General features: G+C 41.6%; 1 long non-coding RNA gene across 3 annotated transcripts in view; it reads left to right on the top strand.

Moving 5' to 3' along the window:
* The window catches only part of LOC125462909 (uncharacterized), a 60967-nt gene that overhangs the window by 7699 nt on the left and 25807 nt on the right, over positions 1-27461 (top strand). For 2 of the 3 annotated variants that reach the window (XR_007249725.2, XR_007249726.2), the window contains exons 3-4: positions 11350-11540; positions 26865-27027. This is a non-coding gene — a long non-coding RNA (uncharacterized LOC125462909). The remainder of the gene's footprint in view (positions 1-11349; positions 11541-26864; positions 27028-27461) is intronic. The other variant, XR_009446991.1, reaches the window with a different exon arrangement.

The following is a 27461-nucleotide window of genomic DNA, read 5'->3' as shown; positions in this document are numbered from 1 at the left end:
CGCGTGACCATTTCTGAGTCCTCCCCTTCAACACCCTGGGGATCATAATTGACCAGAAACTGAACTCTGACAAATATTTTGCTTCCCAACTTCCCAAAGCTTCAGCAACTATCAACAAGGTACAAGTCAGGAGTGTGATGGGATACTGCTCACTTGCCAGGATGAGCTCCAACAGTGCTCAAAACTCTGTTATCCAGAACAAAGCAGCCTGCTTGATCAGCACAACATGCAAGACACCAGGGATTATTTCCTTGCAGTTCAAAATACCCTCATGGGTCAATGGCAAACAGCTGTGTGATTAATTTGAAAGACACCACCTATGAGAATTCAACATTGACTTCCTACTGGTCTGCTGTTTCTATCTTGATTTTGCTGAATTCCAGAATTTTGAGCAGGATGAAGGTGAGCCTGGAGATGGGCATGCATGAAAGTCTGTGCCTCCCCAGCTGGCTTATGCCATTCTTCCCATGGGTAGTTTCCCTGAAATGGGATGACAGTTGCATTAATTTGCTACCTACTACTTGTCAGCAAGCAATTATGAATATTTAAGTCTGTCAAGGTGTTTGAATCCGAGTGGAACTTTCTGCCTGGAGAGGCCTCCTGCTCGACTTTGAGGCCCATGATTCCTACTTTCCTGACAGTAACTATGGCCATGAGCCAGTATGAGAAGGAACTCGCTCACTCTCATGTTCATTGAAATGCTGATCGGATTTTAAAATTAAACAGAGGCCACTTCCACTTGGAAGCATTCTCTCTTTCATTCTCCCTTACATTTATCAGCAAAATGCAAGACAGTAGGTTCCTCCTCTGGGCGACCAGTTGGCTACAATCAGGGAACTCCTTGCCAGGTGACTGTTAACCACATCATAGGCTGTGTCCACTACTGGCTCAGACTTGAGGAACAAAATCTTGACTCTAGTGTCAGACTTGAGCCTACAGCTTTCTGACTTCGGATTTACTCTAGCCTCTGTCTCTTGTAAGCAATGAATCCATCAAACCAACAAACCTACATATTTTTTGAAAAAAAAAATGTACCAGTGTATTCCACCTTTTAGTAAATTATGTAAAAATGTTCCATAAAGCAATATAGTACATGAATTTTGCCCTGTTTGTTGGAGTGAAATATAACAAGGTATTGAATATTGTCTTTTGAATCAGAGGGACAGAATTTTAGCCCTCATCTGGGTCAGGAACAGGGCAAACAGGCAGAGAATTCCACATGTGAATCCAAGTATGTTCCCTGACATTTTTCGTCCCTTGGCATTTTCCCATTCGTGGGCTTAAGGAGAGGATGGCATTGGCAGGGGCGAATAAAATTGCCAAATCAATCCTATTGTGGACATTTCCCAGGTAACCTGGGAATTTAACTCCGCCTTCAGACTCTATCTCCAGGTTTGGGTATATAACCTTTCCTGGAGACAGTGCAGCGCCCCCCCCCCCCCCCCCAACCCCTCAAAAAAAACCCTTCAGAGCAAATACATCAACGGTGGAGGGATCTTACCCACCAACTGTGGCCCAACTGCAAAGACCGTTTTTGTTTAAAGTTTTTGGAGACAGAGTGCCTCCCTTTTCAGGCACCTTTTCTCTTTCTTTTTTTCGTGTTCTTTTGCCTGCCATGGGCATCCTGCTGCTGCTTTCAAGCTGCAAGCCCTCTCGCCAGCCACCTTTTGAGAACACTTCCGTCATCCCTAATTGGCTGCTCTAGGGGAAAACAGAGTTTTCCACCTCATGTAGGCCCCTTGTCCCCAGTTGAGCTTGTCGGTAGGGTTCATAGGGAAAATGTTCACACCAGAATGTCAATCAATGAGTGGAAAGTATTCGGTGTTGCAGCAAGTATTAGTCGATTCACTCAACATGCGATGTAAACTCTAGGTTGATCACTCGTGCCATTTTGCTGTTGAAGTAGAAGATAATCCTTAATGGTTGCAGGGGAATTACTTTGTTCTTAGCCAGAATGGAGATGCTTATGATGCAATATATGTAGCCCTTGTTGAGTGGGATTGCAAATACAGATGAGCGACTTCTTTTGTTTTTTGTTTCATTCTCCCTGGAGAAAGGAAGAATGGAAGCATTTCAGTGCAGACTTGGCTTAGGATTGTCATTGGCTGAACCAGAGCAGTTGATTCAGAGATAGCAGGAACTGCAGATGCATGAAGTCATAGATAACACTGTTTGGCACTGGAGGAACACAGCAGGCCAGGCAGCAGAGGAGCAGGAATATTGACGTTTCAGGTCGGGACCCTTGTTTACTTCTGCTGCTCTCAACTTTCCTGCTCTTCTGATGCTGCCTGGCCGACTGTGTTCCTCCAGCTCCACACTTAACGGTAGCAGTCGTTTTTGTTTGTTTGTTTGCCTGATGTCTCCAGTTTGGAGTTAGCACATAACATTAGGATTATGTGGGAGTGGACAAGAACTGTGGAACTCACAAGTGCCCTGTTGTACCCATGGGACGTGTTCTCTGGTGTACCAGTGCTGCTTTATCAGTTATTCTGAAATTGCTGGAAGATTTCCCACTGAGACTTGTGCACTTGTTTTTTTTTTGATTCACCATGTCAGGGATGTGGTGTTTTGTGTGTTCACTCTTCTTAGACATTCTGCATTGAAGTAATTATGTGGGGAAATGAAGCGGCTTTTTAGCAACTTGACACAATTTGACAGCAACCAAGAGACCCATTTTGTTTAGTGAGACCTTTTTTTTTTAATTCATCCAGCAGTACAATCTTAATATAAACCTCTGAAATGATTCATTAACGAACATATATAATTTGCTATATTCAGAATTATAGTGGACATTTTTATGTTATTCACGTTACCTCCAATCATTTTGCCAAAATTGGTCACCTGTCTCCAGGTCACAGACCATCATTCAAGTTGCCATTTTTATGACATTTAAAATTAATACCTCGTGATTTCAGCCCAGTAGTTCACCTTTTTTAAATGTTTACAAGATGTGGGTGTCATTGTGCAGGCTAGCCTTCATTGCCCATCTCTAGCTGACCAGAGTGCAGCAAAGAGTCAGCCACATTGCTGTGGGTCTGGAGTCTCACGTAGGCCTGACTAGATAAAGCCAGTGGAGTTCCTTCCCAGGTATTTTTGATGATTGAAATGGCTACATGGTCATTATTTATTTCAGAGTTCATTAAATTCAGATTTCACCATCTACCATGTGGGTTTCAAATCCATGTCCCCTGCACATTGGTTCTGGATTGCTAATCCAATAACATTAACAGTGCCATATTGTGACTCTTTGGGGTTTAGGAGTGGGGGAAAAAGAAATTCTACTTGTGTAATGCTTTTCATGACCACTGAGCCTTTCAAAGCATTTTGCAGTCAATTAACTACTTAAATTGTTGTTTTTAATGTAGAAAATGCAGGTTGGCTGCCACCTAAAGCAATTGCCCACAAAGAGCAATAAGATATCGATAGTGGTAATCTGCTTTTTGTGATGTTTACTGGGGAATAAGTATTGACAACAAGATGAACTCCCCTGTTCTTCAAATCCTTGGATCTTTACGTTCACCCCAAGCAGCCCAATGGGGTCTCCATTTAGCATCTGTTATTTTGTTGCTTTGTTTTTGTAAAATAACTTTCAATTATAAATGTGATATTTGCAAATTATTTTGAGTTCCCTAAATCAACTGTGGTTGTAATTAGTGACTAGAATTGTGTCCCCATATCAGACTAGTGTGTCATTAATAACAAGAACATTATATGTTTGCATTTGCAGTAATTTTAGAAGTTGTCAGATGGTGGTCTGTCCAATCTTTGTTACACCTATTGCTTGTATTGTCAGATTTTATCTAATTGAAATTGAGATTGTGTGTAAATAGACTACAAATCCCAGTGTGCCTATGAAGCACAGAACAATCATATGATAGAAGGTTGCCTGACGTTGAGTTGCTATAGCGACAAAACAGTAAAACCGTGTTAAGTATTTAGGGACAGCAATAATGTAAAGTAAAATTCTGTTAAACATTCGCATTTAAATTTAAATAATTTCTTAAAGTACCTGTATGTCAGTGATAACATTGACAGAATAAGAAATTCTGCAAAGCATGCTGGGATTTTCCCTCCGATTACAGACTTAAACCAGAAGCTTGAAAAGCACTGCAGATCTAAGCTCTGTAGTATGAGCTTTAAATTGCTTCGGAAGCAATAGTACAGGAAGATTTTTTTTAGCTGAGATTTTTTTTCCCCCCTCAGTTTTCACGCAATTATTAACGAGGTTAATATGTCATGTTTTCCTACTGTGTGTATTTTGTACAATGATCTAAATGTGAGGATTTGAGTCCTTTTTGTATGAAATAGTTTGCCAACTGTAAATATGGTGTCAAAAATTTATTCTGAATCAGATTCGGTACTGACAGTACATGTCAACAAAACTTAACTCTTCAGTGGCATTTAGTGAATTGAAAATGATTATGGATTAACTTTGGAATCTGAGATTGGGGAAATAAAAATTATTTCTCTATGCCTCCTCCCCTTCATCCTAAATGGCCTTATTTTTAAATTGTACCCTTGGTTCTAGACTCTCCAGTCGGGGAAATGTCTATCCTGTATTTACTCTGAGGTTACCTTGCATTCTTTGAAACTTCAGAGAATGCAGGCCCAATTTGCCCAATCTCTTTTCATGGACAGTTCCACCATCTCGGGAACAAGCCTGATGACCCTTCATTGCATTCCTTGTATTATAATAAGATCTTTCCTAAGGTAAGGAGACCAAAACTGCGCACAATACTCCAGGTGTGTTTGAACCAAGCTTCTGCACAGTTGCAACTAGACTTCACAGCTCCTCGCTGAAGGAATTAGTTTGCACCTTTTATGCATAAATACAAACATGTTTGTTTCAAAATTTTCCAGTTTGTTAACACCAGCTGCTTCCTCTTCATGGACATTCAGGGCTGATATGAAGGCTCTGCATTTCTTCCTTGAAAGAAGGCCTGAACTGTACCTGTCCACCATCACCTCCCTCCACCTGGCCAAGCTTGCCCTCACTTTGATCAACTTCTCTTTTTTTTAAAACTCTGTTCCTGCTTTCTTCAGGTCAAAGGTGAGGCGATGGATACCTGCATGGGCTCCAGCTATGTCTGTCTCCTTGGGTATGTGAAACATTCCTTGTTCCAGTCTTACTTGGATCCCTCCTCACGGCTTTCTCTGGTATGTGGATGACACAATACTGCTCCCCTCTCCTGCCTAGAATTGGAAGGATGTATTAATTTTGCTTGAAATTTCTATTCCGCTGTCACACTCACCTGCTGCATCTCTGACTTCTCTCTTCCCTTCCTCAACATTAGTTTCTGATGTTTGGGGATAGACTGGTCCCTGATAACTATTATAAACTCACTAATGTCCTTAGTTACCTTGACTACGCATCCTCACGAGGTACCTCCTGCAAGAACTCCATTGCATTTTCCCAGTTTCTTGCATCCGTTCTGGATGTGAGTTTGCTCCCTGAGCTGGAAGGTTCATTTTCAGACCTTTGGTCACCATTCTAGGTAACATCATCAGTGAGCCTCCAATGAAGCGCTGGTGTTATGCCCCGCTTTCTGTTTATCTGTTTAGGTTTCCTTGGGTTGGTGATGCCATTTCCTGTGTTGATGTCATTTCCTGTTCTTTTTCTCAGGGGATGGTAGATTGATTTGGAGCCAATGTGTTTGTTGATGGAGTTCCGGTTGGAATGCCAAGCTTCTAGGAATTCTTGTGCGTGTCTCTATTTGGCTTGTCCTAGGATGGATGCGTTGTCTCAATCAAAGTGGTGTCCTTTCTCACCTGTATGTAAGGATACTAGTGATAGTGGATCATGTCTTTTTGTGGCTTGTTGATGTTCGTGTATCCTGGTGGCTAGCTTTCTGCCTGTTTGCCCAATGCAGTGTTTGTCACAGTTCTTGCAAGGTATTTTGTAAATGATATTCGTTTTGCTTGTTGTCTGTATAGGGTCTTGTAAGTTCATTAGCTGCTGTTTTAGTGTGTTGGTGGGTTTGTGGGCTACTGTGATGCCAAGAGGTCTGAGTAGTCTGGCAGTCATTTCCGAAATGTGCATCTTGCATTCTGTTCTGACAAATGGTGGGTGGGAGGCTGATCCGAAAGATCCAGTTTTTGTTTTCTTCGGCTGAGGATTTGCTAGACTGTGGTTTATCTGGCTGACCGCTATGACTGACTCATTTCCCACACTTCTGCCTTCACCCTTTCTGTTTGTCCATCAAGTCTGTTTTTGCCCTTTTTTGTTTCAATAGTTAGAGAGTTAAAAAGTGTAAACAGTAAACTGTTGTGAAAAAGCTGATTTCAGGTTGAGTTTAAATAAACTCATTTACAAAGCTGTTCCTATATTGTGTGTAACAGGAGTATAAACTTTTTAGGAACTCTATCGGAGGGGTAGAATGACATGTTAGGTTAGCACCAGCAGAATGTAAAGGAAAACCTTCGCTTGACATTTACTTTACATGAATGCAGGTTGCCCCCAACTCAGCTCATCATTTCTTCCAACATTCCTCCCTCATCCTCGTAGATATCAGCATTCTATTTTGTATCCGTTATGAGTTGGGAATGGAGAAGGACATGTTGTGCATGGAAAATCCAAGAAGAATGGAATAGCAGCTTTTTTTTGGACAAGTGCAGGGCTAGACAAGATTGGGAAGAACTTGCATATGGATTATCTTGCATGTACAGCAAACAGTTGGAGGTTTTAAAAAAACCAATGATATGTTCATATTTAATATGACAATGGTGTGTGAGAGTAAGAAAGTCTTGCTGTAGGGCAAGACTAGGTATCTGTTGGTACTGTGTGCAGTATTAATATCGCTACCAAAGAGAAGTTTTTTTTTAATATTCATTTGTGGGATTTGGGTGTCTCCGGCTAGGTTAGCATTTATTGCCCATCCTAAGTTGCCTTTGAGAAGGTGGTGAGCTGGCTTCTTGAGCTGCTGCAGTCCACAGTGCCATTTGAAAAGGAATTCTTAGATTTTGATTCAGTGACCGTGAAAGAATGGTGATTACATTTCCAAGTCAGGATGGTGAGTGGCGTGGAGGGCACGTGAACATAAGAACTAGGTGCAAGAGTAGGCCATCTGGCCCCTCAAGCCTGCCCCGCCTTTAGTAAGATCATGGCTGATCTTTTTGAGACTCTGCTCCACTTAACCCTCTTTTTCCATGCACAACATGTCCTTCTCCATTTCCCAACTCATAATGGATACAAAATAGAATGCTGATATCTACGAGGATGAGGGAAGAACCACTCGCTATAACCCTTAACTCATTTACTGTTCAAAAATTTATCTAGCCGTGCCTTAAAAACATAGAGCAAAGTAGCTTCAGCAGCTTCACTGGGCAGGGAATTCCATAGATTCACAACCCTTTGGATGAAGAAGTTCCTCCGTGCCTCAGTCCTACATCTGCTTCCCTTTTATTTTGAGGCGATGCCCCCTAGTCCTAGTTTCACCTGCTAGTGGAAAAAACCTCCCTGCCTCCACCTTATCTATTCCCTTCATAATCTTATATGTTTCTACAAGATCTCCCCTCATTCTTCTGCATTCCAATGAGTATATTCCAAGTCTACTCAGTCTCTCCTCATTATCCAACCCTCTCAACTCTGGAATCAAGCGAGTGAATCTCCTCTGCACCTCCTCCAGTGCTAGTATATCCCTTCTCAAGTAAGGAGATCAAAACTGCACACAGTACTCCAGGTGTGGCCTCACCAGGACCCTATACAGCTGCAGCACGGCCTCCCTGCTTTTAAACTCCATCCCTTTAGCAATGGTGGACAAAATTACATTTGCCTTTGTAATTACCTGTTGCATTTGCAGTCCTACTTTTAACGATTCATGCATAAGGACACCCAGGTCCCTCTGCACAGCGGCGTGCTGCAATTTTTTTTAACCATTTAAAACATCGTCCATTTTGCTGTTATTCGTACCAAAATGGATGACCTCGTACTTATCAACATTGTACTCTATCTGCCAGACCTTTGCCCACTCACTTAGACTATCTACATCCTTCTGCAAAATTTCAGTGTCTTTTGCACACTTTGCTCTGCCACTCATCTTAGTGTCAGCTGCGAATTTTGACACACCACACTTGGTCCGCAACTCCAAGTCATCTATGTAAATTGTAAACAGTCGTGCCGTTTGTGGGTGGGGTGGGGGTTCCCCATGTATATGCTGCTCTTGGCCTTCTAGATGGAGGTGGTCATGAGTTTGGAAGGTCTGAGGATCTTTGGTGAATTTCTGCAGTGCACCTTGTAGATAGTAGCAGCCGTGTACTGAACTTTGGTGGTGGGGAGTGGCTGCTTGTCGATACAATGCCAGTCAAGTTGGCTGCTTTGTCCTGGATGGTGTCAAGCTTCTTGAGGACAGTTGGAGCTGCATTCATTAAGGCCTGTAGGGAGTATTGTATCACACTGCTGACTTGCGCCTAGTAGACGGTGGACAGGTTTTGGGCAGTCAGGTGGTGAGTTACTCACTGCAGTATTCCTGGCCTCTGACCAGCTCTTGTAGCCACTGTGTTAATATGGTGAGTCCACTTGAGATTCTGGTCAATGATAACCCCCAGGATGTTGATCGTGGGGGATTTCACTGATGGTAACAGCATTGAATGTCAAGGGACGATGGTTAGTTTGTCTCTTAATGATGGTCATAGTTTGACATTTGTGTGGTGCAAATGTCACTTACCACTTGTCAGCTCAAGCCTGGATATTGTCCAGATCCTGTAGCATTTGAACATGGACTGGTCCAGTATCAGAGGAATCGCAAAAGGTACTGAACATTGTGCAATCATCAGCAAACATCCCTACTTCTGACCGTATGATGCAGTGAAGGTCATTGGTGGAGCAGCTGAAGTTGGTTGGGCCTAGGACACTACCCTGAGGAACTCATGCAGAGATGTCCTGGAGCTGAGATAACTGACCTCCAGCAACCGTGGCCATCTTCCAACCTGTCAGGTATGATTCTAACTGCAGGAGAGTTTGACCCCTCCCCCGATATATCTGATTCCAGGTTTCCTTTAGAAAGGAAAATGGCAAAGGTTTGCTTAATTGATTACTGAAATGAGGATAGCCTTGTATTGGACAGTGGAACTTTCATTTTGACATGTGATAAAGGTGTTACTGGCTAGTCAAGCATTCATTGCCAATCCCTTGTTGGCCTAGAGGAGGTAGTGGTGAACTTCCTTCTTGACCCACTGCAGCCCACTTGCTGTAGATTGCCTTCATGGCATTGCGGGACTAAGTTCCAGGACTTTGACCCAGCAATACTGAAGGAGTAGTGATATATTTCCACATCATGATGGTTTGTGGCTTGGAGGGGAGCTTGCAGATGATGGTGTTCGCAAGTCTTTGCTGCCTTGATATCATTCCTGATGGAAGATTTCGGCCTGAAATGTTGACTTGCCTGCTCCTCCGATGCTGTCTGACTCACTGGTGCTTTTCCAACTCCACATTTATGGTATCTCTCTGCTGCCCTTTTCCTCTGAAATGGAAATAGACCTAGAACTCTACCCATTGGAACTCCTGCAGAGATGTCATGGACCTGAGATGACTGACCACACCCCCCCCCTCCCCCACCCAACAACCACAACCATCTTCCTATTCAGCAGACAGTTATTCCCCAATTGCCACTGACTTCAATTTTGCCAATACTCCGTGATGTCACATGTAGTCAAATGTGGCTTTAATGTCAAGGGCTGTTACTGTCATTTTACCTCTATATTCAGAATAAAATCTAAAATCTAGTTTCAGATAAATATTGCACTGTCATTTACTTTCACACCTACAACATGGCACAAAAGGGACTCAAGTGTCAAAAGAATCTCAACATTAGAAAGCTGGCTGGTTTTTGTATTCATTAAATACGTGGTCACCTTCATGTTTGAACCAAAGGCTGTAATGAGGTCAAGAACTGAGTTGCTTTGGCTGAACACAAACTGGGCATCATTGGGCAGTTTTCCACAGTGATGGGTAAACACTAGTGTTGCAATTGTTTTGGAATAGCTTGGCCAGAGGTCTGGCAAGTTTTGAAGCACAAGTCTTTAGTATAACTGCAGGAATGTTGTCAGGATGCATAGCCTTGCAGTACTCAGTGTGTCCAACGACTTCTTGACATCATATTGAGCAAACAGGACTGCCCCGGTCCACACAACGAAACTGCTGCTACCAAATTCACCCCTGTCCCTTCCAGAATGTGTAGCCATCTTCCCAGTGCTTGTAAGCAGCACAATAAATATATTTGCATGTCCTCCAAATCCAGCTGTACCAAGGCTCCCTAAAAGTTTTTAACTTTTTAGTTAGAATCCAAATACGGCAGAACTATGACTTATCAACACATGTAGTCCACCCGGTATATTTGGAACTGGAATATCTTTAATTGTCATCAGATTTTGCAGTTTCCACATGCAAATAATCCTACAGCTTGTCCCTAACAATTGTCTTTGTGATTTTAAAACCCATTCCTGTGTCAGTGTCCAACAATTTCTTTGGTGCCCACTCCTTGCTGTAAAACTGTATTTCCTGTGAATTACTGGAAGTAAACACTGGGAAACCTGCAGATAAGAAACGATATTTCAACTGGTTGATATTTATTTGACTGACTGAGTTTTAGTTTAAAGCTCTCAGTGCTTAAAATAATGTTTCACCCTTGTTTTCTCTAAGGTTGCCAAGTATTTAATGAATACAGATACCAACCTGCTTTCTAATGTTATGAGATTCTTTTGACACTTAAGAGTCCCTTTTTTTGCGCAGTGCTGTAGGTGGTGAAAGTAAATGACAGTGCAATATTTATCTGAAACCAGGTTTTAGATTTTATTCTGCACAATCATAGTTTTTTCCAAACCCTGTGTATAGAAAGAATTCCTAAATTGATATCAATTATACTATTTGTAGACTTAAATCTCAACAACGAAGGAGTTTGCAAACATTGTTAAATTATTATAATTTAGTACAAAACAAATTTAAGTAAAGTCTAATTGAAGAGAAGTTTCTTTTAAGAGCAAACACAAAGGGCTTGTTTTTATTTCCCTGGCTCCATTGGGCCTGGAATTGGAGGCTGGAAACTATTAATAATGTGGTACTGCTTGACTATATGTTAGATCTTCAACTCCATTCCACCACAAGTCAGTACTGCTGAGGTAAGATGGAGATGACTACGGGGCTAATCGCCTGTACATGGTTGTGCCAATCCAAATTGTTAATGTGGCCTCTTAATACCAATTAAAGGGAACTAACTGAGGATATCCAAGTGCAGAAAGGAAAACCTCTAGTACTTGGAAATGAGCGTGCTGGTTGTACTGGACATCTATGGGGATTCAAGATGGGTTGGACCAGCATGCCAGTGTCTTTACCAGTTTTACTGGTTTTCCTTGCAGATCCCTGCAGCTGGCCGTACTCCCAAGTTGCAGCAGATGGGGCACAGTGTTGAAAGCAGACCTAGAAGCTGATCAGTGCCTGTCTGGGTACAGTTGTTTAATGTTCGAATGGTTTGGAGGGAGAGATCACCAGCATCCCCAGAGGATTTCCCTCCATTTCCACACACCCGCCCCACCCCCAACTTCAAAAGGTAATGATCCTAATGGGACAAGCACAATTCCAGATTTTATTGCTTTGTTTTTAAACTGCAGCTTCGTTACAAAGCCAAATCTTCAGAGATACAATTTGAAAATTGCTGCTTAAATGCACAGTCATGACTGAAGCTGACTCTGGATGAAGTGGAGGGAGATTTTAAAGAAACAATCTTGCCATAATAAGCACAAGATTTGACCAGAGCTTTAACTCCAGTCCAGCAGAAAGTGAAGCTGAGTGTATGTCTCCCCCTCCCTCCTTACATAGGTGCAGAAATGCTGATCACAGGAACTTTTGTTGGATAAAGGAAAAAGAAATGTCTGTTGCGCTCAAAGCAACAAAAATATTGCATCTAGTGGGATTTGCAAGAATGCTTGCTGTCCTTGAAAATATAAATATCAAGATATGGAGCCTTTCAGAAATTCAAACATGATCACTCGGAAGAGAGATTCTGTTCCTTCCATAAACATGAAACATAACATTTTTGCCACCACTGTTATGAACATGTGGATTAGGAGCAGGCCAAGTGATAGGCCGTTAACCTGCAAGCTCCATTAATCAATAAGATCATGGCTGATCACGTTATGATTTCAACTCAACTTTCTGGCCTTGATACCCTTGTTAATAAGACAATCTGGCTTGGTAGGTTCTTTGGAGTCATACTGCACGGAAACAGAGTCCTCAGTCCGACTCATCCGCACAGATCTGACATTCCATTCTGCCCTACTCCCACTTGCCAGCATTTGGCCCATATCCTTCTTACACCCTTCCTATTCATGAATCCATCCAGATACCTTTTTTTAAATATTGCAATTGTATCTAACTTCACTACTTTCTCTGGCAGTTCATTCCGTATTTGCACCATTCTCTGTGTGGGAGGGAAAAAAATTATCCCTCCGCTCATATTTTCTTTAAACCTTTCCCCTCTCACCTCAAACCTGCACATTCTAGTTCCGTTCTCCCCCACTCTAGGGGAAAAGACAATAGTTATTCACCCTATCCATTCCGTCATATTTTATAAAACCCCAATAAGATCACCCCTCAGTCTCCAACACTCCGGTGGGGGAATATGGTAAGCTCCAGCCTCTTCAGCCTCTCCCTGTTTCTCAAATTTTCCAGTCCTGGCAACATCCTTGTAAATCTCTTCTGCACCCTCCAGTTTAACAACATCCTGCATACAGAATTGTATGCAGTATTCTAAGATACCAATTTTCCTGTACAAACACAATATGACATCCCAACTCCTACACTCAGTGCTATGGCCAGTGCAGGCAGGCTTACCAAGTGCCTTCTTCAGCACCCTGTCTATCTACAACTCCACTTTCAAGGAACTGTGCACCTGCATTTCTAGGTCTCTGTGTTCAGCAACACTGTCTGTGGCTCTACCATTCATTGTACAAGTCTTGCCCTGGTTTGTCTTACCAAAATGTAGCACTACACGTTAGTCTAAACCAAACTCCATCTGCCACTCCTCAGCCCATCTGATCAAGGTCCCATTGTACTCTACGATAATCTTCACTGTTCACTACAGCACCTTTTTGGTGTCATCTGCTAACTTACTTGCTGTGCCTTAAATGTTTAGTGACTCTGTGTCTCTTCCATTTCTTGGGGACAGGTCTGGGGATAATAAACTCATGACCCTCCGAATTCCTTTTTTAACTGTGTTCTGCCTTTCCAACAAAAGGAAATATCCTTTCAGCACCCAGCCTGCCATGTTCCCTCAGGACCGTTTCACACTAAGATGACCTTTCTAACCTTTGAACAAGGAATGTATCAGCTTGTGAAATGGTCCAAATAGCTTTACTTTCAAAGTGACTGGTGATATAGAACATAGAACATTACTGCACAGTACAGGCCCTTCAGCCCTCGATGTTGTGCTGACCTGTCATACCAATCTGAAGCCCATCTAACCTACACTATTCCATGTACGTCCATATGCTTGTCCAGATGGTCTCAATAGATATGGATGACTACTGCCTGAAAAGCACTCGAGGTAAAATGTTCTTATTTTGATTTGGTGGTTTGTTAAGGGAAATCTATTCCGTCTACTGACTCCAAGCGCCTATTTTTTTTTCAGATAGTCATCTGCTCTGTACTACTTTCATTATACAGTAGGGTTGTTGGGCCTACCTTGGATGATGCTGCCAGAGAGGTGGTGTGCTTGGCAATGCTGGCATCTTGAGGCGTTCACACCACTGGTGCCATGATTGAAGACAGGCTTCACACAACTTCAGATGTTTCAAGCCAGGAATGACTTCTCACATCGTGGTGCTTGAGCCTCAACCTTCAGGACATTGCCCAGAGGCAAGGAGAACTTGCTTCCCACTTCAGGCAGGAATGTAGAAATCCTAGTCAGGATGGGGGGAGGAAGACTGTCCTTTTTCCAATTGACTACTACAGGAGGCCGCACCATTAGACACATCCAGCCTGGGTCAGTGCTACACTCTGGTTTGATCAAGGTGCCTAGCAGTATAGAAAGAAAGTCAGTGATTTTGTTTTTGCACTCTGCATGGATATGTGTTCAAGTATCTATTTGTTACCTTGCACTTTCAGGACCATCACTCACTCATTGCACACAATGCTCACCAAGGTTCATGGACTACAACATTCTTTTTGCATCATGTCCACTCAATGTCTCCTGTTTATCTCAGCCCTCCAAACAGCTAAACCTTCCTGCCCCGTGTTTCATACTCCCCCAATGGGGATACTTCACTACCTCTGCCCTTTTGTCTCATTACAGAAAACTGACCTGTGCTATAAATGCTATCTCTGCAGTACCCTGATATATCTTAACCAACAGGATTGGCCATAAACCAACATCCTCACTGTAAAGATACATGCCTGTATTCTTGTGGGACTAAGTGTCTAGCTGACTGTGGGGGCACCTCCTCATTGTAGTACTCCTTTACCTGACTAGGGACTGCCTCCTTTAGTTATCACAGCAAAGTGTTTGCATTATAAGCTGCTGACATTGCACGGTGCTACACAGTAACATGTCCATCCGTTAGCTATTTTGTGATCCCCACCTTGACAAGCTGGCACAATGAGAGAATGCTAAAAGCCCCTAGATACATCCTGTGTGGGCGCATGCGATGCATGTGTGTCCTTTGTGCTATTTGACCTGAAATGTAAACCCTTTGTGTCTCTTCCGTCCATTGGTGCTGCCAGACAGGCTGAGTTTCTCCACCATCTTCTATCCTTTATCATAAGTGGTTGAAGGCAGTGGGCAGATGAGCACGTGGTCCTTTCATTATTCACTGTAAAACAGCAATGTAGATGTCTTCAACTGTATGGGGGAAAGGGAGGCTCTTCAGTTTTAAGCAATGTCACCCAGAGAACAAGAAAAATCTGAAGTCAAACTGTTCTCATTAGTGAGCTTTTGACTTCTTGTGATCAGTGTTTTGGATTTGGATCATTTAGTAGACACCTGGCCCTGGATTTTTAGGCACTGCTGGGAGCAGAGGTGCATGGGCACTTAAGAGTGCCTCAGTGTATTGGCTCCTTGACCCTACCTTACCTCTGGGCCCTCTTTCTAATTATTTGCAGAAATGGAGTGGTATTCATCTGGGTAATAAAGTGTGAAGCTGGATGAACACAGCAGGCCAAGCAGCATCTCAGGATCACAAAAGCTGATGTTTCTGGCCTTGAGGGGTCTAGGCCCGAAACATCAACTTTTGTGCTCCTGAGATGCTGCTTGGCCTGCTGTGTTCATCCAGCTTCACACTTTTATTATCTTTGGATTCTCCAGCATCTGCAGTTCCCATTATCTCTGGTATTCATCAGGGTTACCTCCCTATACATGGCAGATGGCTGATCTTGGTAAATGCACTTTTTTTTTGGCTTTCTTCTCAAAATAAAGGAGCTTAAGTATTTAACTCTGGATGCATCTCACCAAATGTTTCAGTCTGTCTTCATATGATCAGAGAAACACGCTTCCTGGAATATGTGAAGTGATCAGTGTTAAGTCTGTATACAAGAAAGCCTTATTGTCATGCCTTGCAGATTATGCTGCAGAGAGAATGCTTAGTGCACTTAAATGCAGCAGTGCTAGTCTCTGACTTCAGAGAATGTTTAAAGCAAGTTTCATCATACTCCTGTAACCTTATCACAGTAGGCCTCAAACTGGAATGTGATAAATGCTTATGTATCTATGTATAGTTAGAGAAAAACATCTGTACCTAATCTTGGGTATTGCGCTGATCAACTTGCTGATAGTGAAGTAAATTTACCTTTGTATTCTCCTGTCAGCTTATCATTTGTAAATACCAGTGTTCACACTTTTAATGGATTCAACTGCATGAATGTCTGTGCTGCAGTAAACACTCACTTGTCACTGAAATCGCTGCCATAAATGAGATGATATATTTGCAGCATAGGAAGTGTCCATTGCAAATGTAGAATTGGAAGTTGCTTTTACGGATAGAAGATAAAGCCTTAAAGTGGGGATTAAATTGTATATTTATTGCCAGGTTTAAATATTTATCCTCCTCCAACCAGTTTGTCTCGAAGACTACGTTTAGGCCTTCCTTTGTGAGGGATCGAGGAACGATAAAAGCATAAAAATACAAATGGAATGTCCAAACAGGGACTTCTTTATTCTGCCCTCCCTGGCCCAGTTTGGTTGTGTTCATGTGCAACTTTATGGACTGTCAGTTTGTGGATTATCTCTATTTCATTGAAAAGTGCCAGTTTGTTATGTACCTAACAAACAATAAGGATCCCAGCTGTGATCTTTGTGGTCACTGGTTCCAAGCACACAAACAACCCTCCACCAGAGCATTCTCCCTCCTGCTTATTGACCCATTTTGCCAATTTGTCTTGGATCCCATGAACCCTTACCTTTTGGACCAGTTATGCATGTGGGATCTTGTCAAAGACCTTTATTGGAGTCCATGTAAACAACATCAACTGCACTACTCAGCAATATGTTTCGTCACCTTTTCCAACAAATTTACTTAAGGTAGTCAGACATGATCTTCCTCCAACCAGTCTGTGCTGAGTATCCCTGTTCAATCCCTGCTTTTCCCAGTGTTGATTAATTGTATCCTGCAGCATAGTTTTTCCATTAATTTTTCCTACCTCTGATATCAGTAACCAGTCTGTAATTATCTGGCCTATCCTTACTGCCCTTGAACAAATGAAATACATTAGCTATCCTCCAGTCATCTGGCACTTAAAATATGTTTTGGAGTTTTTCTTTAATTTTATCTGCAAAAAATATTTTGTGGCTTCTCTTTACCCTCCTAATTTGTTTTGACACAACCTCTTACAAGTTCTATGCCCCTGAAAGGCCTCGACAATTTTAATGCTTCCTTTTGCTTAATCAATCTCTCATTTTCTCTTGACATCCAAGGTTCCCTGGACTTGCTGCCTTTGCCCTTCACTCTTCGAGGAGCATGATGATCCTGAATTTTCCCTGTACTTCTTTTAGAAGACTTGTGTTTTTCAATTGCAGACTTAGACTGGGAGTAGAATTGTTTCTGAGATAGTAGGAACTGCAGATGCTGGAGAATCTGAGGTAACAAGGTGTAGAGCTGGATGAACACCGCAAGCCAAGCAGCATCAGAGGAGCGGGAAGGCTGCTGTTTCGGGCCTCGACCCTTTCTTTTTCTGAAGAAGGGTCTAGGCCTGAAATGTCAGTCCTCCTGCTCCTCTGCTGCTTGGCCTGCTGTGTTCATCCAGCTCTACACCTTGTTATCTTAGACTGGGAGTAGCTACTCCCAGTCTGTGTTTTCCAGATCCTGTCTAATGACATTGAAATCAGCCTTTCCTAGTTTAGACACTTAATTTCTTTACAATGCTTATCCTTTCCTTGATATTTTGAAGCTCAGTTATGGTCACTATACCAAAACGCTCACTCACTCACGTTTCACTGACCTGACCAACTTCGTTACTTATATGTATTGGCACTAAAAGCTCTCCTAGGTGCACTTTTAACAATTCCACCCCATCTAATCATTTCACATTCAAGCAAACCCAGTTGATGTTGGAAAAGTTGAACCCCCCCACCCCCCACCCCCCGCAATCATAACCTTAGCAAAATGATCACCCTTTTTCTGTTTCCAAGCTCCAACCAGGTGGCCTCATTTGAAGAGCCTTCTGAGATATCCTCCCTTATGGCTGTAATGGTTTCCTTTATCAGCACCATAATGCCCCCATCTCTCTTAGATTCCTCTTCTTCTCCCATTACACCTAAAACTTCTGTGCCCTGGAATGTTGAGCTACCAGCCATACCCTTCCTTCAGCTATGTCTGAGTGATTGCAACGATATCATATTTTCACATGTTGATCAATGTTGTAAATTCATTTGTCTTAGCAGTCAGGCTGTTTGCATTAAAACTAAAATCTAAACCTTTCCCTCCTACACCATCTACTTAGCTACATGTTCACCTGGCTTATCTTCCTTTTCCTATACTCAGCACATGGAGCTGGAAATAGAGCATAAGAACTAAGAGCAGGAGCAGGCCATTTGGCCCTTCGAGCCTGCTCCGCCGTTCAATAACGTCATGGCTGATCTTTTCGTGGACTCCGATCCACTTATCCATGTTCTCACTGTGTCCCTTAATTCTTTTATTGTTCAAAAAAATCTATCTTCGCTTTAAAAACGTTTACTGAAGTAGTGTCAACTACTTCACTTGGCAAGGAATTCAATAGATTAACAACCCTCTGAAGAAGTTCCTTCTCAATTCAGTCCTAAATCTGCTCCCTCTAATCTTGAGGCTATGCCCTCCTGTCCTAGCTTCACCTACCAGTGGCAACATCCTCTCTACTTCTATCTTCTCTATCCCCTTTACAATTTTATGTTTCTTTCAGAGCCCCCCCCCCCCCCCCCACCAATCTTCTGAATTCCAATCAATATAATCCCAGTCTACTCAGTCTCTCATTAGCCAACCCTCTCAACTCTGGAATCAACCTAGTGAACATCCTCTGCACCCCTCCAGTGCAATCCTTTCTCAAGTAAGGAGACCAAAACTGCACACAGTACTCCAGGTGTGGCCTCACCAGCACCTTGTACAGCTGCATCATAACCTCTCTGCTTTTAAACTCAATCCCTTTAGCAATGAAGGACAAAATTCCATTTGCCTTCCTAATTACTTGTTGTACCTGCAGACCAACCTTCTCTGATTCATGGATAAGGACACCCAGGTCCCTCTGCATAGCAGCATGCTACAACTTCTTACCATTCAAGTAATAATCCTTGCTACTATTACTCCTATCAAAATGTATGACTTCACATTTATTTACATTGTATTCCATCTGCCAGACCTTTGCCCACTCACTGAATGTATCTATACTCCTCTGCGAAGTTTCACAGTCCTCTGCACACTTTGCTCTGCCACTCATCTTAGTGTCATCTGCAAACTTTGACACCCTACACGTGATCCCCAACTCCACATCATCTATGTAAATAATCGCAGCCCCAACACCGATCCTTGAGGCATACCACTAGTCACTGATTGGCAGCCAGAAAATCGCTCATTTATCCCCACTCTTTGCTTCCTGTTAATCCACCAATCCTTTATCCATGCTAATACTTTACCCCTAACGCCATACATCCATATCTTATGCAGCAGCTTCTTGTGCAGCATCTTGTCGAAGGCCTTTTGGTAATCTAGGTACACCACATCCACTGGGTCCCCACTGTCCACCTTGCTCGTAATGTCTTCATAGAATTTCAAAAGATTTGTCAACCATGACCTGCCCTTCATGAACCCATGCTGCGTCTGCCCAACAGGACAATTTCTATCTGGATATCTTGTTATTTCTACCTTGATAATAGACTCCAGCAGCTTCCCCACTACACTGGTTAAGCTAACCAGTCTACAATTCCCCATCTTTTGCCTACCTCCCTTTTTAAACAGTGGCGTCACATTTGCTGTTTTCCAATCTGCTGGGACTGCCCCAGAGTCCAGTGAATTTTGGAAAATTACCGCCAGTGCACCTGCTATTTCTCCCGCCATCTCTTTTAGGACCCTGGGATGCATTCCACCAGGGCCAGGAGACTTATCAATCCTTAGCTCCATTAGCTTGCCCAACACTACATCTTCCATAATAATGATTGCTTCCAGGTCCTCACCTACTTTTGTCTCTTTGTCAATTACTGGCAAGTTATTAGTGACCTCCACCGTGAAGACTGATACAAAATACCTGTTCAATGCCTTGGCCATTTCATCACATCCCATAACTAAATTCCCCTTTGTATCCTCTAAAGGGCCAACAATTACTTTAGCCACTTTTTTTTTGTTTTATATATTTATAGAAACCTTTGCTATCTGTCTTTATATTCTGTGCTAGTTTTTTTTTCTCATGTTCTGTCTTGCTTTTCTTTTATAGCTATTTTTGTGGCTTTCTGTTGACTTTTAAAGTTTTCCCCATCTTCTAGTTTCATGCTGTTTTTGGCCATTTTGTATGTCTTCTCTTTCAATTTGATAGACTCCCTTATTTCCTTAGATAGCCATGGAAGATTGCCCCTTTTCTTACAGTCTTTTCTTTTCATTGGAATATACTTTTGCTGAGCACTTGGAAAAAATTGCTTTGAAAGTCCTCCACTGCTCGTCAACTGTCCCACATTAAATCTTTGTTTCTAGTCTACTTTAGCCAAGTCCTCCCTCATTCTATTGTAGTCCCTCTTGTTCAAACATAGGACCCTGATTTTGGATTTGATCTTCACACTCTCCATCTGAATTCTAAAGTCAATCATACCGTGATCACTCTGTCCAAGAGGATCCCTAACTAGGAAGTCATTAATTATTCCTGTCTCATTACGCAGGACCAGATCTAGGATAGCTTGCAGATAATCCAGAGATTACGACTTTAGTAGTTTTCCACTTTAATCTACTGTGTAAGCTCCTGTTGCAGGATCTTTTTTTTTTAACCCTTGTCATTGGTACTGACATGCACTGTCACTGTGCTGCCTGTTTACCCTCCCCTTCAAAAGCCCTGCCACGGTTCTGAGACATGCCTGACCCTGGCATCAGGGAGGCAACACACCATTTAAGAGTTTCATTTACAGCCACAGAGCCACATGTTGAGTTTCCCTTACAGTTGAGTCCCTGATCACTAAAGCATTCACACTCTTTTTACTCCCTGCCTGTTCAGCAGAACCTGGTGATGCCGGAAACTTGGCTGTTGCTACTTTTGCTGTGAGAGGGGTACGGCTGCAGGGGATTCCTGCACCGACCGCCTACACTTGCTGCACTTCCTGGTAGTCACCCAATGCTTTTCTGCTTGTGTAGCCCTTTGTTGAGCTCACTAAACGTGTTACCAATAATGTTCTTGGTATCACAGATTCTGCATAGCTTGTCCATCTGCATTTCCGACTGCTCCATGCACTCAATCAGGAGCTGTAGCCGAACACATTTCCTGCATATGTGGTCACCATGGATTTTGCCATCCTGAAGTCCCTCTCATTGCAAGAGGAGCATTCCGAGTTCCTCTGTCATTGTGATGCTTGTTAACTATAAATAATAAAATAGGAACAAGTTATGCAACCTTGCCCACTACTCACCAAATCAGATCTCTGTCTATTTCTCCCCCTCTCTCTCACTCTTGCTGTCTTGTGCTGTTCCTGACAAACTGCACATCTTAAATGAGGACTTTACACTCTGTCTCCTTCCTGCTACTACACTCTCAGTCTCTAAAGCTGATTCTTATCTTGCGTGTTGCAATAAGGATTCCTGTCATTCTTCTAAACTCCATTGAGCATTCAACCAAATGAACCTCCTGTAGACTGCTTCCAAGGTTCGTACATGTTTTCTTGCTTAAAGGAATCAAAATGTCAGAATATGTTGTATGGCACATAGTAGCAACTTTCCACAATTGTTTTGATCCTACCTCCCCAAAAGCGTTTTTTCTACCATCTAATTGAGGATAGCATGTACACCAACATCATTATCTCTAAATTTCCTATTTGTGTGGCTATTGCTTAATTGTCATTAGGTCAAAATTCCAGAGGTCCCTCCCTAATAGGACTGCAGTAATTCAAGATGGTAGCATCCCACCACCTTGTTGAGGACAGTAGTAAATAATGGCCTAGCTTTCACTGTGGCAGCCATGTTCTGAGAATGAATCAATAAAAATATCAAAGGGATGTAACACTGGAAATGTTATGAAGAAACATTTGAAATATTTATTTTGAATCTATGTGCATAATTTTGCTTTGATTTTTAGAACAGGTTTTTCTACGTTTGTAATTTTGAGAGGAAAAATGTCAGTGCAGTGATTACACATTCGTTGCAGCTTTAATTGCCACATTCTGTAGACTTCAAAAAAAATGTATGAAGCAGTGAGATGAAATGAGCTGTATTATCAGTTGAATTTTGTTGATAGAACAAAATGTTCTATGTACTAAGACAGACTGACAGAAACCAAGGCGGATGTGCCAGCACAGTCGCAAAAAATAAATTATTGTTTTCAGAGATCATTTTAGTAAGTCTCTGCTCAATTCTGTCAGAGATAGAACAAATTTCTGTTTACCCTGCTGGATAGATTTTTGGTAACCTTTCACCTCTTGCTTGTCAGGAGTAAGCAGGAATGTAGATTTGAGGTCAGAATAAGATTTTCCATGATCTTATTTACGTGACTGAGCAGGATCAAGAAGCTGAATGGCCTACTCCTCCTAGTTTGCATGTTCCTCAACTCCGGGCTTGTTACTGACATGTACACACACTGTCTACTTGTAAACCAAACCTTGCATTGCGCCGACAGTGAGGTCAGAAAAGAGAACCCTTTATAAGTTACCACACTGAAATGCTTTCAGACTGCAGGGCTTTGCTTTAATTCTGCCAAACATCAGGACTGTCTCTCACTGCTATTGAAAGCCTAAGACAACCTCCTGAGTGCAGCCATATTGCTGTTTCCTCTATATTGCTAAACACCAGATGTCCAGCTCCAGTTTGTGCATCATGGATGATTCTCACCCTTAAAAATTGAGGATAAAAAGTGCAATATGCCGGTTAGGGAATAAATTACATATGCCACTTTGTTAATCCCAGAAAAAAGTAATTAAAAGTCGTGAAACATGATCCTCAAAGCACCAAGAAAGACGAAGTAATGGAATAATATTTCATGATTTTAGTGACCCTGATGTTCTCCTTTTTACTCAACATAAGCACCCCTATTGTTACAAAGCAACAAAACCTCAACTCATTGTGAAACAATTTGTGAATTGAACCACCATAGGTCAGTCAGATCTTGATGAAGTGTTCATGAATATGCAAGTCATCCAAATTGAATTACAGATGTATTTGTGTTAGAATTTAATGAAGGTTTGATCTTTTTGATATGTTTCATATGTTTTACTAATGCACAACGATGTTACATTTGCTACAGTACTGACTTCAGTTATAAATTTTAAGATATTTATTTTGATGAACTTTAAATAAGTCAAACATTTTGTTTACAGTGAAGTGGTGTAGTTCTGGATGTGAGTTTGCTCGCTGAGCTGGAAGGTTAGTTTTCAGACGTTTCATCACCATTCCAGGTAACATCATCAGTGAGCCTCCAATGAAGCCTGCGTTGGAGGCTCACTGATGATGTTACCTAGAATGGTGACAAAACGTCTGAAAACTAACCTTCCAGCTCAGCGAGCAAACTCACATCCAGAACCTCAACCTGAGCTACAAATCTTCTCAAAACTCGCTGGTGTAGTTCAGCTTGCCTGCTATATTTGCATGTTGGTAATACCTGTAGAATTTAATGAATTGCCCTAAAACTATAGCCTTTTTGAGAGAATTGACACTTTTTTTGTTTTCCACCTTCATTTGGAGTATTGAAGTGATGAGCCACTTCCAACTTAGATGAGGGGAAACCTTTGCTCAACATAAATTGGAAATATTTGAGCATCCCTTATGTTGATTGTAATCCCCATTAAAATTGCTTCTGTCACAAACATTTCATGTTTTTGTTTTGCCAAATATTTGTGCTTTTCTGCCTTTCAGTTTGCAGATTTTTGGAAAGTGGTCTTCCAGGATGCCACTCCTGAGATGCTGCTTGGCTGCTGCATTCATCCAGCCCCACACTTTGTTATCTTGGATTCTCCAGCATCTACAGTTCCCATTATCTCAAGATAATTCTCCACCCAGTTTCATTAAGTTTCTAAAAGTAACCCGTTTAGTCTAATAATCACTGATAATATAATAAGCGACATCTATATGTCAAATTCTGAATTTGTACTAATACATCTTATTTGTGAAATGGCGTCGGGACTCCTAAAGCCTGGGGTGTATCCTACTCTATTTCAAATTGTGGATCCATTACTCGCAATTAAAATGTGACTGTGACAACAGCTCAACCTAAACCTGACTATGTCTGACTCCAGCCTTGTCAAGGGCAAAAGCTTGCATCAGGTTTTGGTTGCTTGCAGGACAAGGGGATACATTTAGGGGGCGTGAAGCTCTTGTGGTGTGCAATTGCCTGCTTCAGGGTGGGGTTTTGGTGCTTGGGTTGGTGACCGGAGCCCCTTCATTTCTATCCCTGGTTGTAGTTGTTGCTCCTCCATGTTGTCTCCTTGTCTCATCACTGGATGAGAGAGAGTAAGCACTAGACAAAAAGTAATTGCCAAGTACTAGTCAAAAATTAAAATGGTTTACATGGCTTACTGCATTGAGCATCTCCCAATTCCATTAATAATTTTGACTTTGTTTGGAACCCACATCAAAAGTGTAATGCTACTCCTTTTGAGTTAGTTGAAATGGACCTTGGACAATAGAGTGTTATTGGACTATCTTTATGGGATTGGAAAGCTTTCTAGAAAGAAAACTTATATGTTGGGCTTGTCATCCACAGTATTGGGTAATAAAAAGGACATAAATAGACAGGTATGTGGCCCGGTTACACAGGGGAAAAGTTTTAAGACCCAGCAGCACGAGATGCTGAAAAATGAAGAAATGAGATTAATAGAACAGAGATCCAAATTATCATTACATACTTAAATTTCCTTCATATATAACTGCTCATCAGATTGAGGAAATGTTATTTTGATGAAAGGAGAATTTGGAGCAAAGTACTAACTTCTTATATATTCCTGCAGCCTCTTACCTAGTTTGTTCACTTTAAACTTGTTTATATTGCAATGGAATGGCAGCTCCTCTTGACTATCCATGTGCAGTTAGTATCTGTCTGCTGTTGTGATTTCCGCATCGGCTGTGTTACATGTCTTTCCTCTGCTTGGACAATTCCTTGCAGAGCTGTGAGCAGGGACTGAGGCAGTTCCTATCATCTGGCTAGTTGGATGTTTGATGTTATAACAGTAAGAGTGAGGAAAAAGTGAACATCCAATTAATCCCTTGATAATAGTGATGATCTAGTGTTCCATTCTAGGACACACATCCTAAGATGCTAAAAATAATTTTTTTGATTTGAACTGTTCACGCAAGAAAATTTATGATAGTTAATTGATTTTGAATTAGATTTCATTTAATAACAAGTCTGTTGAAGCTTTAGCACCACATCACCCCAGGTTAAATATCACTTTACCACTACCTTTTGAGCCATTGCCTCCAATGTTATTTGAACTGGAGAATGGGAGCCACTCTTTGGTATACTGCAGGTGTGTATAGTGCTGAAGGATGTAGGGAAGGAATGTTGTGCTGGTTGCTGCTGTCCCCCCCCCCCCCCCCTCCCCCCTGCCCCACCAAAGTAATTTGCTACATCCTTCATAATCCTTCACTTTTTTTATTTCCCAAACCGTGTATCTTGTATTGATCTAAATAGCCACAACTTTGTGAATAACGTACGTGCATTTCCTTGGTGTAGATTGCTTGGTGTCCTTAAATCACAGAATGCCCAGTTGTTTCTTTAGCTGAAATTGGCTTACTGAGTATTGGTTAAGTTTTGAAGCAAGGGCTTCTCTAAGTTCCTGTGATCACCTACTTGCTGCATAAACACTGGCAGCAGCCCTATAATATTTAAACACTTGGCATTTGTTTCCTTTTACAAGTCAGCTGGAATTACTTGGTAGTTCTTTTGGTCTTGATCAATAACCTCTAGGGTTTTCTTATCTTTGTAGAAAGATGTATGAGCGATAAGAATGAGCGTCTAAAACCAGCAGTCTCCTAGAAACTCAATTTTACAACTAAGTTTGTGTGTACTTTGGCTCTCCTGGTTCACACATTCGATGCGATTAATGTTTCAGCTTATAGCACTGTGTAGCATTATCAACAAGATCGCAATTCCATCTCCAACTGTGGCCATTTATTTTACTGTTTCAGAGGTTATCAGCACAGACCTGAGATCAGCTTGTGCATTGAATGTTCTGGAAGTGCAGTTACGTGAACAGTAGACTATAGGAGTGAAGTTTGTTTTGATACAATTTTTGGGTAGCCATTAGTTTAGTTGAATGTGTCAAGTGTTTTAAGACCAGATTTGGAACATTTGTAGCTCAGAGTCAATCACAGACTCGCAATTGGTTTTGTGCCACCTGAGGAATCATTCAAAGCAAAAGTGTACCCCCAAAGCTGGAACGTAATTGATATTCTGCCTTGTCACAGCGCAGCAATTATCCTTTAAGCAGATAGAAGATATCTTGTGGGTGAATAATTGTCTTGTGATTTGAGATAGAATCAGTTGGAAGTGTTGAGATGCATAATAAACACATGCTTTTTCTGTCTTGCAGAATTTTCCTGCTGGCTGTGTGCCATTCTGATTATGATGGCAAGTGTGGAAAATTTGACAGACATTCTAATCAAGATATTTAAAGTAATCTCAGGATTCTTCTTATTAGGAGGATGGAGTAGGTACAGAATCGCAGGGTAAAACTGACACTTAAAGACATTAACGTATTATTAGTCAGAAGCATTTAGGAGTGAAAGGATATGACTCCATGAGGACAGTGGAAAGCTGAACTCCTTATAAAGCTCTCGGAGCAGGGTCAAGTTAAACTTTCAAATCTGTGATTGACAGATGTTTGTTATGTAAGTATACCAGGGTGGAATTGAAATGCAAACCACTTGCAATCTCATCAGAATGATGGAACATGTATGAAGGGCCTACTCTAGTTCCCATGTTTCAGTAAAAATCACAATTTGCATTTAGTTCTTTAACAATATGTGTACATTGTGCTGCTTTGACCATGCAGATGCTGTAGTTATTGCTGTACTTTACATCCATCTTGCATTGTCTCTTTCCAACTACTCTTGCAGTCAAGAATTCCATGGACAAACCAAGAAGCAATAAAACTCCCCTGTCCTGTAATGCTGACTGTGATATATGTCGGATAATTCTCTACTTGATGCTAATCTTGTTCAAAGCCCCTCCTTCATTCTAGGTAGCAGCTTTTTGGACAAGTTTCTGCTATAATTAATATAATCTCTACCCATTTCAGGTTCTGTGGCTAATGCCACATTACAACTTGCACAGGACCTCCTTTCCAACAAACAGTGCCCTGTGTATAATTGGGCACCCACTTCAGATGCTTAATTGATCCAGGCTAGTGAATGGAAGTCTCACCATGACCCACTTATGGCAGGAGGAAGAGGAAAATCCAGGTCAGTTTTCTAGAAAAAAGATCCATGCTTTTACAAGATCTATTTGTCTAGATGCAATAGTTAGATGAAGATTGGGTTACTTCCTGTATTTACAGATTCAGCATAATTCTATCCTCTTTCCTGTATAGTAGCCTGATGTAAATTATTATCAGTGAGATAATGACTTTGAAGGTACTTTCTGGAAAGATTTGACAGTCTGAAATAGATCCAGTCTAAGCAGTAGAAAAAAAGCTTGTTTTTTTTTATTGCTTATAAGTACCAAAACATGTTTGAATTTCACATGCTACTGAGTGTTCTGGTGACTGATTAAGTAGAATCTTCGTATTTTAATGTGCAGTTGTGGTCTCTATTTCTGCCAGGAAAATTGCATTTATTTATTTGTTTATTCCAGAACTCATAACCAAACTTAAAACATGGATTCTGGTAAGATTTCT

The sequence above is a fragment of the Stegostoma tigrinum genome, chromosome 21 (assembly GCF_030684315.1).
Source record: "Stegostoma tigrinum isolate sSteTig4 chromosome 21, sSteTig4.hap1, whole genome shotgun sequence".
NCBI lineage: Eukaryota > Metazoa > Chordata > Chondrichthyes > Orectolobiformes > Stegostomatidae > Stegostoma > Stegostoma tigrinum.
Note: the sequence above shows the minus strand (reverse complement) of the source record. Positions and strands in the feature narration are given on the sequence as shown.